At 46.0% G+C, this 13,150-nt stretch overlaps 1 protein-coding gene across 3 annotated transcripts in view; it reads left to right on the top strand.

The window, feature by feature from the left end:
- The first annotated feature begins 3,360 nt into the window (after positions 1-3,360).
- Positions 3,361-13,150, top strand: part of fam20b (FAM20B glycosaminoglycan xylosylkinase) — a 141,935-nt gene continuing 132,145 nt past the window's right edge. The window contains exon 1 of one of the 3 annotated variants that reach the window (XM_059984878.1): positions 3,361-5,230. The gene's annotated coding sequence lies outside the window, so the exon portion shown is untranslated. The remainder of the gene's footprint in view (positions 5,231-13,150) is intronic. The other 2 variants (XM_059984879.1, XM_059984877.1) reach the window with 2 other exon arrangements.

Genomic DNA, 13,150 nt, shown 5'->3' on the forward strand with positions numbered 1-13,150 from the left:
GTTGGTATCAATTGTCGTTGTTCGAGCCGACTAGTGCTGACGAAATGGTGGTGGGACCATGGGTTGTCCGTACTGTTTGGAGATTGAGGAGTGACAGGTTGGGATGTTTCAGCAGTGGTGAGCTCCGCCCGGTTATTGGAATAATGTCCAGCCCTAAAGGGGCGGAGGCGTGGGCGGAGCGGACCTCTCAGTTGTTGGGTGAGTGGCAGTGCTTGGCTGAGGAAAAGCGACAGGGACGGGCTGGTGACTTTGTTAGAACTGTCGGGCGCAATTGCCTCGAAGTGACCGCTGCCAGTTCTGGGAAAGTGTGGGAAAATGCGTGTGGTTCGACTGGAAGTCAAATGCCGCAGCTGGGGGGCTTATCATATCCATGGCAGGAGATTGGTGGGAAGTTTTTAGGGTATCCCTTTTTGCCTAGGGGGGCAGATAAATTGCTTGTGGTGCCAAGGGGATCTGTCAAGGGGATCAGTTGTTCCGTTGATTCGAGAGATGTCGGGAAACTTAGAGGAGGCCCAGTGGGGGAACGGCTTGGGGTCTCTGGGGGAGCACGTTCCCAGCAATGTACCAAGGAACTCCCGAAAGGAGCAGACTCTATTCCTGAAGGCTTAGAGGGGCCATGCGCACAGGTGTTGTTACGGATGGATGGAAGTCAAGTTAAAGCCATCCTCGGCACCGGGGCGCCGGTTAAGTTGCTGTACAGTTTGTTTCATAACCGTTATTGGAAGCATTTACCCTTGACAACATTGAGGACACTGGAGATTCGGGGTACCAGTGCCGGTGATTATCCAGACAACGGTTGTTGGTTAGTGAAAATGGAGTTCTTAGAGGCAAATGTGGAGGAGACTGAGGTTCATGAATCGTTAATGCTGATGTGTCCGGACCCTGTTGAGACGGGCAGCGTTTCTGTTCTAGAGACAACCAAAATCCTGCTGGTGCGCTTGGGAGCCTGCCCGGAGGAGGCGGGTGAGCGCTGTTTGGAGGCATTGTCGATGCACCCAGGATTTCGAGCTGCTTGTGTGGACATGTGTAGCAGCATTGGGCCGATACTAAATTCAAACAAGAGCCAGTGGTGGTACGGCCTGGGGGAAGTATCTGAGGGTGAGACCCTCTTCGTGGACGCTGCGAAATACCACAAGGGAGGGGAGTTGACTGCTGAAGACACCTCGGAGAGAGAGAGGTTGCGGCGACTGGCCCCTACAGCCGTGGAAGATGTAGGTAGCGTGTGTATGGATTATATTGCGTTGAAGAGGCGCACTGTCAGTGACCAGAATATGGCCCTGAGGGCCGGAGAGGCGATGGCCTGTCTGAGTGGTGCGACATGGTTTAAGGTGCTGGATCTGAGGAGTGGATGTTGCCAGATCCCGATGAGTGGGGCCGACAAGGAGAAGACGGCCGTTATAAATTCCCTAGGAGTCTTCGGGTCCGAAAAGATGCCACAGGGCATATCTGGAGCCCTTGCAACCTTCCTGCGGGGCAGGTGGAAGACCATACGGGATGTGGAGGCGTTTGGAGTTTTGGTGTATGTGGATGATCTCTTGGTGTTTGGATTTGCCTCAGGAGAATTTGAAGTGAGGTCGTTGCAGGAGCAGCTGAGAACTACCGAGTTAAAGTGTTTTCGGGACACGTGCCAGGGCTGGCGAAGGTCGCAGCTCGTGAGTGACTGTCTCTACGGAATCAAGTTTGAAATGAAGACGGAGAGACTGGAGAAAGCGATCTGGAACCAGTCGGAAGACTTACAAGTTGGAGAGAATGAAGAAAGTTGTCTGACTGAGGGTAATAGCAAACTGAGAACCCGGAGAGGGGAGTTTGCGGAGGTGAAGAAATTTCAGACGAATCTCAGCAGAGAGAAGCGGAAGCTTGAAGGGAACCTGAAGATGACCATCGACAGTTCAAATGAAGTGCAAAACCTGAAAGTTGATCTGGAAGAAGTCATGAGGAAGAAAAAGTTGGAGAGAAGTGCAGTGAATACTGAACAGGAGGCTGAAGAGACTGCGGGAGCAGTGCAGGCCACGTGTTTCCGTTTGGAGAAGATCAAACAGCAGCTACCGATCACAGGAATGAGGAAGAATACAGATTTGATGGATGATGTGCTGGATGTGTGGTACATGCTGCCTTTTGCTGACTTTCCCTCGATTGAGGAAGAGACCTTTGGCCCTTCTCCCATTGAGTCAGGTGTAGCGGGGAGGGTTAGCTGTGTGCAGTGTGGGGCATGAGTGAGAGGTTGAGAGAGGAGTTGGTAGTGGGCCCAAGGTATCCCCAGTTGTGTCCGAGCCTGAAGGGTTTAGGTGAGGGGGTACGGAGGCCTCAGAAGGGTTAGGGAACTCCCAGATAGTTGGCCTAAGTAGCGCCTGAGGAACAGGGCGTGAGGGTTACTGTGTGGGGAGGAGATGTCACTGTTTGTGCTTGGGTTACGGTGTGTTGGCAGGAAAGGTGGCGAGTTATTTAGTAGTCATGAGGACATGACTTTTATTTGGTGGAGGGAGAGTGTAAAGAGGGTTTCTTCTTTTTTGTTAACTAGCAGGAATGCTAATTTACTGATAACGAGAATGGTATTCCTTTGTAAACCAAATGGGGATTAATGTTCTTTCTTCTGAGTCTGTAAGCTTTTGTTGACGGGCTTTTGGGCAGATCGGCGCGAGGGGGTCGAGAGAGAGGACGCAATGCTCTAAGCTGGGTGAGGATCGGACCCCAAAGGGGGGTCCGAGGCCGGGAGATTCTCCGAGGATGGGGGGGGGGGGATGAAGCTAGATGTGCTTGGTTGACCACTCGGAGGGTCCTGAGCTGTTTGGAGAGTCCGAGGAGTTCGGAGGGTCCTGAGCTGCGAGTCGAGGAGTTCGGAGGGGATCGAATGGTGGCCAGAAGACTTCAGAAATTGAGCTCCAACGGCTGTGCACGAAGTGGTTTGGACTTTGATAAGTTTGGCGCCTTTTCTTTAATTTTCTCTTCATATATACTGTATCGTTATTAATCACTTAGTTATAGTAACCTTTATAAATTGTACTCATTTAATCGCATATGGTGTACTGTCTGTTTTTGGGTGAGGCGGGGACATCACACAGCATCCACACCAGCTGATTACCCAGTTTGGCGGGGCTGAAGGCTGCTCCCCCTAGACAAGAACGAGCTGAGCGAGCCTGAGGCGACCCAGGGGGTTACATGTATGATGAAGAACTTAAAGCTGTCAACTTTCTCAACCCTAGATCTATTTATGTCAATAGGGATCAGCCTGTCTCCATTCCTCCTGTAGTCCACAACCAGCTCCTTTGTTTTTGTAACATTGAGGGAGAGGTTGTTTTCTTGACACCACTGTATCAGGGTGATGAGTTCTTCTCTGAAGGCTGCCTCATTGTTATTTGAGATTAGGCCAATCAGTGCAGTGTCATCAGCAAATTTAATTAGCAGGGGGTGGCAACACAGTAATGGGTTTACAGAGGTTAAAGGAGGTGGCTTAGTACACAGCCCTGAGGGGCACCTATGTTGAGGGTCAGAGGTGAGTGAGTCCACTCTTACCACCTGCCAGTGATCTGACAGGAAGTACAGGATCCAGCTACACAAGGCAGGGTGAAGGCTGAGTTCTCTGAGCTTCTTGCCATGCCTGGGGGCGTTATCAGTTGAATGCTGAACTGTAGTCCAAGAACAGCATTCTTACATAAGCATCCTTCTTCTCCAGGTGTGTAAGGACGGTGTGAAGAGCTGTGGCTATTGCGTCTTCCTTTGATAGGTTGTGTTGGTAGGCAAATTGTAGGGGGTCCAGTTTGGGTGGTAGCATGCTACAGATGTAATCCTTGATCAGCTTCTCAAAGCACTTGCTTATTATTGAGGTGAGTATGACAGGCCGCCAGTCATTCAGGCATGTTACCTTCATCTTTTTAGGTACAGGAACAATGGTGGATGTTTTGAAGCAGGAGGGCACAGGACACTGGGAGAGAGAGATTTTTCTCTCGTCCTGCAATGTTGACTGTACTCTTTTCCCTAGATACTGCCTGGCCTGCTGAGTTCCTCCAGCATTTTGTGTGTTGTTCAGTAAATTGGGGTCCTGTTCTTCAGAATTCATATATCACTGAAGTATCCACTTTTTAAAGGACTTTACATGAGCATGTTCCCCATAAATAAGAAGTCTTGGATCAGAGGCATAGCATAGAATAAGGATAAGGATAGGATGTTTAGGATTGAAATGAGGAGAAACTTATTCAGCATGAAGGTGGTGGATCTTTACTTTCCCATCTTGGATGGCTGTGAGGGTCAGACAGAGAAACTCCTCCAGTTGCCAAAACAATCACTCCAAGGAAACCTCTCCGTTAGCCTCCCCGATGAAATTAGGACATGGGAGCCGGATCAGACCCTTCGGCCCCTCAAACCTAATCCTCTTCAATATGTTCATGGCTGATTTGCCTCGTCTCTTCTCCTCTTCTGTACCAATTCCCCTTAGTCCTTAATTCCATTATGTTTCATCGTGTATTTGCCCATTTTTACAAATCCTGTGATCCCCCGGGATAGATTAGAGCATTGATGGAGCTAACCCTATCTGGTAACACGCTCCGTTAACAGTTCCCTCTGCGCTGTGCTGATTTCTTTGCCTGGCTCCACCACACACGCCGGGAAGTGCTTTGGGAACTACATCCGCACTACGGGAGTTATGTAATTGCAACGCGGCTTTTGTTCCGGCTGGACCACAGCCGGACATCAACGGTCGAAGTAGCCTTGTCGCCGTCCACCTGTCAGTGAAGCGAGGCCGTTGGTGTAAGTAGGCGGCGTCCCGGCCGGCTGGCGGAGCTGACAAGGCGGAAGTGTCGCATTATTGTTGTCCGCCGATCCCAGGGCAGGCAGAGCCGAATGTGGCTACCGGAGCTCGAGCCCGAGGTAGGCAAACAGAGGGCGCGTGGCGGGGGAACCTCGAGCGTGAGCCGCGAGTGGACGAGCGGAAGCCGCGGGGGGCGGGCAGGACCAGGCCCAGGCCCCGGCCCCGGCCCCGCTGGAAAACCGAGGTGATGACCTCATGCCAGGGCCCTGGCACTGTGGGGACGTCAGGTGGTGGAGTCTGTGTGTTTCATGTTTCTTTGGACTATCTGGCCCCTTCCGCTCTCACCTCCTCCCAATTTCCCCACCCTGAGTCGCCTCTATCCTCCGATAGTCTCATTCACCCCTCCCAATACCTTTCACACGCCCTTTCTGGTTTGGTGCGACTCCGCTCGATCTACTTGATTTCTGTTGATGCCACTCTTGCTCTTGGGTAAGGTTTATGAGTTCAAGACCTCCTCCTGTGAGTCTCAAAGAAAAATTCGCTAGGTTGTCACTCGAGTGCGTGGAGATAAAGGATGAGTGTCTCGAATCAGTTCCAGGCTGGACTGGAGATGCTGGTAAACAAGAGGTTGTAAAGAGATTTGGTACAGGTGTGCAGTACAAGATTATGACGAGTTTGTATAGAATGGATAGAGAGAAACGGCAATCAGTGGATGCCTCAAGGATTCCGATACGATGATAAAAGACACAGCTGAGGTCACCAGGGGAGGGGGAACTTCCTAATGTTGTGTTATGATTAGAACTTGGTGTTTGAATGTGTGATTAAAAACATAATCAAGGCTATTCAAAAAGGGCACTGATTGGACGTTAAGTGTAAATATTTTGCAAAACTAAGGAGAAATAATGAGTTCTTCCAGCAGGCTGTGTGTTGGAATAACGGGGGGGGGGGGAGTGGGGAGGGGTGGCAAGGGAGTAGAAATAATAGATTGAACTCTTTTCTTTCTTTTTAAATCTTTTTATTAGTTTTAAACAAACATAAATGAAACATGAATACAAAATGTTTGAGAGTACATAATTAATAGTTTAAATAGACATTCAGATGTATAATAATAAAAATATATAACCTCTCAAACTCAGAACATTAATGAACAAAGAAGTAAAAAGAAAAAAAAAGAAAAACCCCAAAAAAAAGAGAGAGAAAAAAACAAAAAAAACCCACTAACCAACATGGGCCATTGAATAATATTAAGTACATATACAGTGGTGCCAATAACTCCGAACCTCCATCCAATTAATTAAGGATAATATAAGTAAGGTTTAGGAAAAGACAATTCAACTCATGTGAAAATGTTGAATATATCCTTTGAACAGCTGTCTAATAAATACAATTTACCTAAAACCCATTTTTTTTTAGATATTTACAAGTTAGAATTTTTTTGTATAATGAGTTAGTCTTTTTCGAAAGAATGTCCATTGGACATTACAGATAGAATTTTAGCCCTTAATCCTTATCAAAAGGGTTTAGTAGCCATCATTTATAAGATGATCATGAATTTACAGTTAGATGTATCAGAAAAAATTAAGAAGGAATGGCAAGAAGAGTTGCATTGTCCTATATCTACTGAGCAATGGGAAAAAAATTTATTATTGGTAAATTCGTCCTCTATTTGTGCTAAACATGCCCTAATACAATTTAAGGTTGTACATAGAGTTCATATGTCTAAGGATAAACTGGCTTGATTTTATTCTCATCTTAATTCAACCTGCGATAGATGTCATTCTGATGTTGCTTCATTGACTCATATGTTCTGGTCTTGTCCTTGTTTACAAAATTAGTGGAAAGATATTTTCAGTATTATTTCAAGAGTTTTAAATATTAATTTCCAACCGCATCCTCTTACTGCAATTTTCGGTTTACCAATGATGGATAATAATTATTTATCCGCTTCATCTCAATGAATGATTGCATTTGTTACATTAATGGCTAGAAGATCTATTTTATTGAATTGGAGAGAAATTAATCCTCCAACTGTATTTCAGTGGTTTTCTCAAACTATTTCTTGTTTGAGTTTAGAAAAAATTAGAAGTGTGGTTTTTGATCCTTCAGTTAAATTTGAATAGATTGAACTCTTGTCTTCTTGGTTTGTAGCGTTTCTTGAAAAAGTGCCAGTGGTGTTATTCTGAAGAACAGAGACATTATTATTTTGTCATTATTACTGTGTTCTGATGAAATTTTATCTCTCATTGTCTTTATAACCAGGTTTAAAATAATCAAATTGATGATTGTGGGGTATGCTGTGGCCAAACAGGCTGCTATGATCTGTGTGTTACATCAATTTTAATTCAATCTCATCTAAAGTAGTTCATTGCTGCATAACACTTTTGGTGCTGAGATTGTGAAAGGAATTATTCAAAAGTATGTCTTTTGGTCTGGATCCCTGGTCCTGCTGAATTCCCTAGCTTAGCTTTATTCCCCTTGGCTTTTTTTTAAAGTTCACTGTGGTGTTTTGTATCTAAATTTGCTAGTGATATTCACTTTGTAACAACGTTAGATTTTTGCTGTACTCATTTCTATCTAAATATCAGATTTTAATTTTTATTTAGATTGCATGGGTTGTGTACTTAAACCTGTTTTGTTTATAAGTATCATTAAGACTTATGCTAATGATAACATGCTGTCCTTGTGCTCTCTTATTCTAATCAAAATTTGCCCCTAACTCTTTCTGAAGTTACCACATTTGATCCATTGTGTAACCTTCTATTATAATTCATTTGCATTTGTGGTAAATTTGTTTCTGAAGCTGCTTAGTCAATAGATTTAATACGCCAAATGTACATGAATAAAGTCCAGAGTTTACAAAAAGGACTTTAAGATGGTTGGAATAAATTAATTTTAATTATATCAAAACCATTGCATTTCAGTTTTTTTTTCATTTAGATGCACATCTTTTCACAATGTTGGGAAGAAGATCTATACGTACCAGGAATGGTAAATGTGTGTTGCAGGTCTTTGTAGTCAAGCTGACTAATATAGCTGAGGGTACACAGTGACACCAGTTTACAATTACATGGAAAAAAATGAGTAATTTTACTTGAGGCAATTTGCAGTTGCATTTATTTTCAATGCTGTTTTGTCACCATTTTTGCAGATTAGGACACAAAAGAATCAATGTTTACAACTCTTATTCACCAGATAGGTTTTAAATGTTGACACAATCCATTTCAAGCTAGCAACTATTGATTTTATTGTTGACTGCTCAGCACGGTTGGAATTTCTTTCTTTTCTTCCATTCAGTTAAGTATGACAATCATTAAATTTGGTTACATAGCTCATTCGGTTACCTTTCTGTTTGATACGTGCCTATGAGTCTAACCTTTGGCAACTGAAGTTTTGTTGCCCTCTACATACATTGTGGGGGATATTATTCTGTCTATTTTCTGATACTGATCCTTATCCGTATGGCTATTGTGCACTTTTATACAACAGTGGTTTGAATTGCAAATCAATAGTATTTTGGAAAAAGTTATTGTCGGACATGACCAGCCCAATCGTTCCCACCGCGAACAAAGCTGGCAGAGTGGATGTGGCGGTGGTAGAAGTCCCATTAAGAAGAAAAACAAACCCCTCCTTAGCCCGGTAGCATTTTATGGTAGACTTCCCAGCTCCCGTCATCTGTTTTTGTGCCAGTTACTGATTCCTGCATATGGATTAATATCTGAAGTGTTATATGGGTATATCAGGGAACCTGTAGCAACATGTGTCCCGTGACACTTCCCACAGACCCTCTGTGGTCCCATAGTGACATTAATACACTGTTGTTCTGTATGTGTGCAACTAAGCCACCCTCCTTGTATTCTGCATCTACGCTGTATACAATGAGTGATTGCGCAAGAGACATTGTGAGGAACTAGACCTATTACATAGCCCCAGCCTTCTCCTCCAAAACAGTAGGGGTAACTCTGTGGGTCAACAGTTAGCCTTTGTTCCTTTAACAGGATGAGGTCTTGGTGATTTCCTCCTATCATTGTATACAAGTTCTACACATTGCCCTATTGTCCTCTGCCAGAACCTGCCAGTCCTTCCTATGCGGGGATGTCCAAGGTATCAATGGTGTACAGACTCTTAGGGTCCCATCCTGGGGTGGCTACAAACAGGGCTTCTACTGATTTGGCAAGCGGATAACAAACAGTGCGATTACCATGCAGCTGCATATGGGTTTTATAGAACAGATTTTCCTCTAGAGCAGTCACCATAAAGGCGACGACAATGACAAAGAGTCCAAGTCCAACAATAATCACTTCTCTTCCGGCGGCCATCACTTGCAATCACTCAGGTGAACCCAACAGTCGTGACCTTGTTTGTACCTTTACCTCCATGGGTGTCTGGAGAAGTATCTGGAAGGGTCCCTTCGACCGAGGTCTAAGCTTGGGGCGCTCCCAGTCCCTTATCAGTACCGCATCTCCAATCTTTAAGTCAGGCCACTCTGCTTTCGAGCCTCTTTGTGGCGAGAACATCTCCTGTACCTGTGAATGAAGAAACTTTAAAGAGGATGTTAATTGCCTAAAATTCCTTTGTAACTCGTCCCCCATGATGTTGAGATCAACTTGGGTGGGGGGTTGGATATTGGCATCCCATGGGGTTCTTCCTGGGCGCCCATAAATGACCTCGACAGCCGACACCCCAGTAGTCGAATGGGGAGTAATCCTCATGTGGTACAGTGCCAATGGGAGAGCCTTTAGCCAATTCAGGCCAGTTTCAGTCATCAGTTTGGCCAGTTTGTTTTTCACGATGCCGTTAGCTCTTTCCACTATGCCTGCTGCCCTAGGGTGGTTGGTACAGTGGAACTGTTGCTCGATAGGCAGTACCCCACACAACTCCTTATTTATCCTTCCTATAAAGTGAGGACCATTATCTGAGCTTATCTGTCGGGGTACCCCAAATCTTGGTATAATCTCTGTGAGTAACAGTCTCACTGCCGTTGAGGCTTTTTTTTGTTGGTGGTTGCATAGGCTTCAATCCATCTACTGAACACATCTACAAATTAATATTAAAAGAAAACATATAACATTGTACATGCGGTAATTCAATAAAATCAAGCTGGATGCATTCAAATGGACCACCTGGCAAGGAGGTTTGTCTACCCCTTTTCCCTCATTCATTTTTTGACATATTAAACACGACCATATTTCTTGTGTGCTGCCTCATTCTACCTAGCCATCACCAGGTGCATAGCAAAATGTTACTCATTCCCTCCTTGCCAAGGTGCGTATCAGTATGTAAGCAGTCAATGAGCATTGGTAATAAAGCATTAAGTCTACACACTTGGCCCACTGGCATAAGCCAGAGGCCTGCTGACGCAGAGTGCGAGCACCCATGCGTCTTCCATAATTGTTTTTCTGAGTCAGGGGCATCCCCCTGGAATTGATGCACAGCGCTCATGTCTGGGATACCCTTTGTTGTTGTGTTTGGCTTGCAAGGCCAACTTCTCTGCCATGGAGACAATGTGAATGGCTGTTCGTGCCGCTAATTTGACTTCCCCATCGCCTGGTTGTTACCCTGGATGACTGCGGAGGAATTGGAGAGGTGTGCTGAGCACTTAACAATAGTCAATTGTTTTTGGAGGAGGATGGCCCTGAGGAGGTTCTGTACATACAAAGCATTCTGAATAGGGGTTCCTGTGGAAGTGAGAAGTCCGCTGTGTGCCCAAAATTGGCCGAAGTCATGGGCAACACCAAGTGCATAACGGGAGTCAGTAAAAATGTTGGCCACTTGATCTTTAGCCAAAATACAAGCTCTGGTTAGGACAAAGAGTTCCGCTTTTTGGGCTGATATAGGGGGCTGCAAGGATGCGGACTCGAGCACAGCTGAGTCATTTACAACCGCATAAATGCCTCAGCGGCAGCTCCGCTCACAGACAAAGGAACTACCGTTGACATAAAGGATTAAATTTACAGACAGGAAAGCCTTATCTGAGAGATCCAGGTGGGGGGCAGTCAGAAAGTGGTTCCGCATTAAACAGTCATGGGGTGGCTCTGTGAGATCCTCAGGTGGGCTTTCTAGAAAAATGGCGAGGTTGATGGTAGTACAGTAGGCAAAGGTAATAAGTGGGTTATTAAGGAGTGCTACTGCATATCGTTCAATCTAGCCTGGGTGAGGTGCTGGGTTTGATGGGAGGTCAAAAGTGCAGTTACGTGTGTGAGGAATAAACAACTACAGTCTGCTGCAGAGTTATGTTGGAGGCAGCTATTACGAGAGAGTAAATGGCTGGGAGCATCTGTGAACATGGTGGGAGACCCCTTGCCACTGGGTCTAAGCGGGTGGAGAAATATGCCACCGGTCTTTTCCTATCTCCAAGGATCTGATTAAGGACTGTTGTAGCGCAATCTTCCAGGACATTAACAAATAACTGGAAGCGGCGGTCATAGAGGGGATGTCCCAGGGCCGGAGCACTGGCCAGCGCCTGTTTGAGTTGGTCAAAAGCATCCCTTCATTCTTGTGTGAGTTTGAAAGGTCCCGCCATCTGGCTGGACGACGGGTGAGAGGTGTTTAGTTAGGAGGGCAACGTTGGGTAACCACTGTCTGCAAAAGTTCACTAGACCCAAGAAGGCCCTCATACTCTTAGGTGTGGTTGGTGGTGGGGTAGCAATGATGGGTGTTACTCGTTCAGGGGTGAGCTTTCTCTCATATGCACTCAATAGGGTGCCCAGGAATTTCACCTGACATTGAGCAAGTTTTACCTTATGAGGGGGTATTACATATCCCCAGGAGTGGAGGGCATTAAGGAGCCTGTTAGTGTCTTGTTTATTGGTGGGTCTAGAAGGGCTGGCTAGCAACAAGTCATCTACGTATTGGATAATGGATGACTCCCCCTGGCAGCTACAAGTCCTTAAGTTGGTTATGTAGGATTTGAGAGAAAATGGTCGGGGAGTGGACAAATCCTTGTGGAAGGCGTGTCCAAGTGTATTGCTGACCTTGGAAAGTAAAGGCAAACAAATGCTGGGATTCAGGGGACAAGGGAATTGCAAAAAAAAACGCATGCTGCAGGTCAATAATAGTGAAAATACATGTGTCCGCAGGGACATCACTAAAAATGGTGGCGGGGTTAGGGACGACTGGATGTAAAGGTTCAACTATTTCATTCATCTTTTGTAAATCTTGTACTAGGCGCCACTCTCTCTATCCAGGTTTGGGGACGGGTAGAATAGGGGTGTTACATGATGATTGGCAAAGGACCAAGATGCCCTGTTTGCCAAAGGAGTCCACCAGGGAAGTGACACTGTCAACAGTGTCCTTCAGAACAGGGTATTGTGGAATGGAGGGCAGCTGTACCCCCTGTTTCACCCGAAGTTGCACTGGGGTCACAGAGGTTTGTCCTACCTCAACCTTTGATGCAGCCTATAAGTCAGGGGCTGGCTCATCCGAGGCGAGGCAGTGAGACTGGTGACGATGGACACAGCCTGTTACTGAAAAAGGGGTAAGGTAATAAGTCAAAATTCCATCCGGTAACATCTGGGGAGTTCCGAGGAAGCTTGGGTCTGCCTGTTCCTGCAGTCGGCAGGCTAGAAACCCTAACTCCTTTGGCTTGTGTCCCGCAGTCACTGACAAGGTGATGTGGGGGGACACAAGACCCAACTGGCTCCGTATCTCAGTAGGCACCTGAACTAATAATGCTGCTCCCTCCTTACCCTGTTACGTCTCCTAGAATAGTAATGCTAACCATGCTGCCCACAAAGGAGGCATACTTGGTTTCTAATTCCTGTGAGACCCCTGAGGGGTCATACGCCAGTGTTACATGTGGGTTGGGCACCTGCAGGGGTGGGTCGAAATCTCCGGGCCGAAGGTCTACAGCCCACCACTGAGGAGGATAGTAGACCCAAAAAGTCCGTCTGGAGTCGGAACCACTAATAGTAATTCCAGCATCAAGATATTTTATTTTAAGTCTGAGGGAGCACAGCAGATCTCTCCCTGCTAGGTTAACTCCGGGGTTTGGGCAAACTGGATTGTACTCTGCTGGTTTCCAAATTGGACTCGTAGGGGTTTCGTCAGTGGGTAGGATTTTTCTTGTCCCATTAAGCCACTCAGAGTCACTGAGGTGTTTGACATCCTGAAACCATGTTGATTGATACAGGAAGATTCAAGTGTTGACGTAGTTGCTCCAGTATTGAGCATAAAGGGGATAGTGCTGCCTTCTACTAGTAGGTTAAATATGGGCTCCTCTTCCTCTTACCCTTGGCAAGCGCTAAGGTTACAGGATGCTACTTCTGTAGTCAGTGATCACTGACTGTCCCACTCACCAACAACAGTCCAGGCCCCCAGGTCGGCGGCAACCATTCACTGCCCATAACCCGTTTTCTGCCTGACTAGTGGATCAAGCCAGTATCAATGATCAGAGTCGCTACAGAAGTAGCA

This window comes from Hypanus sabinus, chromosome 11 (genome assembly GCF_030144855.1).
Source record: "Hypanus sabinus isolate sHypSab1 chromosome 11, sHypSab1.hap1, whole genome shotgun sequence".
Lineage (NCBI taxonomy): Eukaryota > Metazoa > Chordata > Chondrichthyes > Myliobatiformes > Dasyatidae > Hypanus > Hypanus sabinus.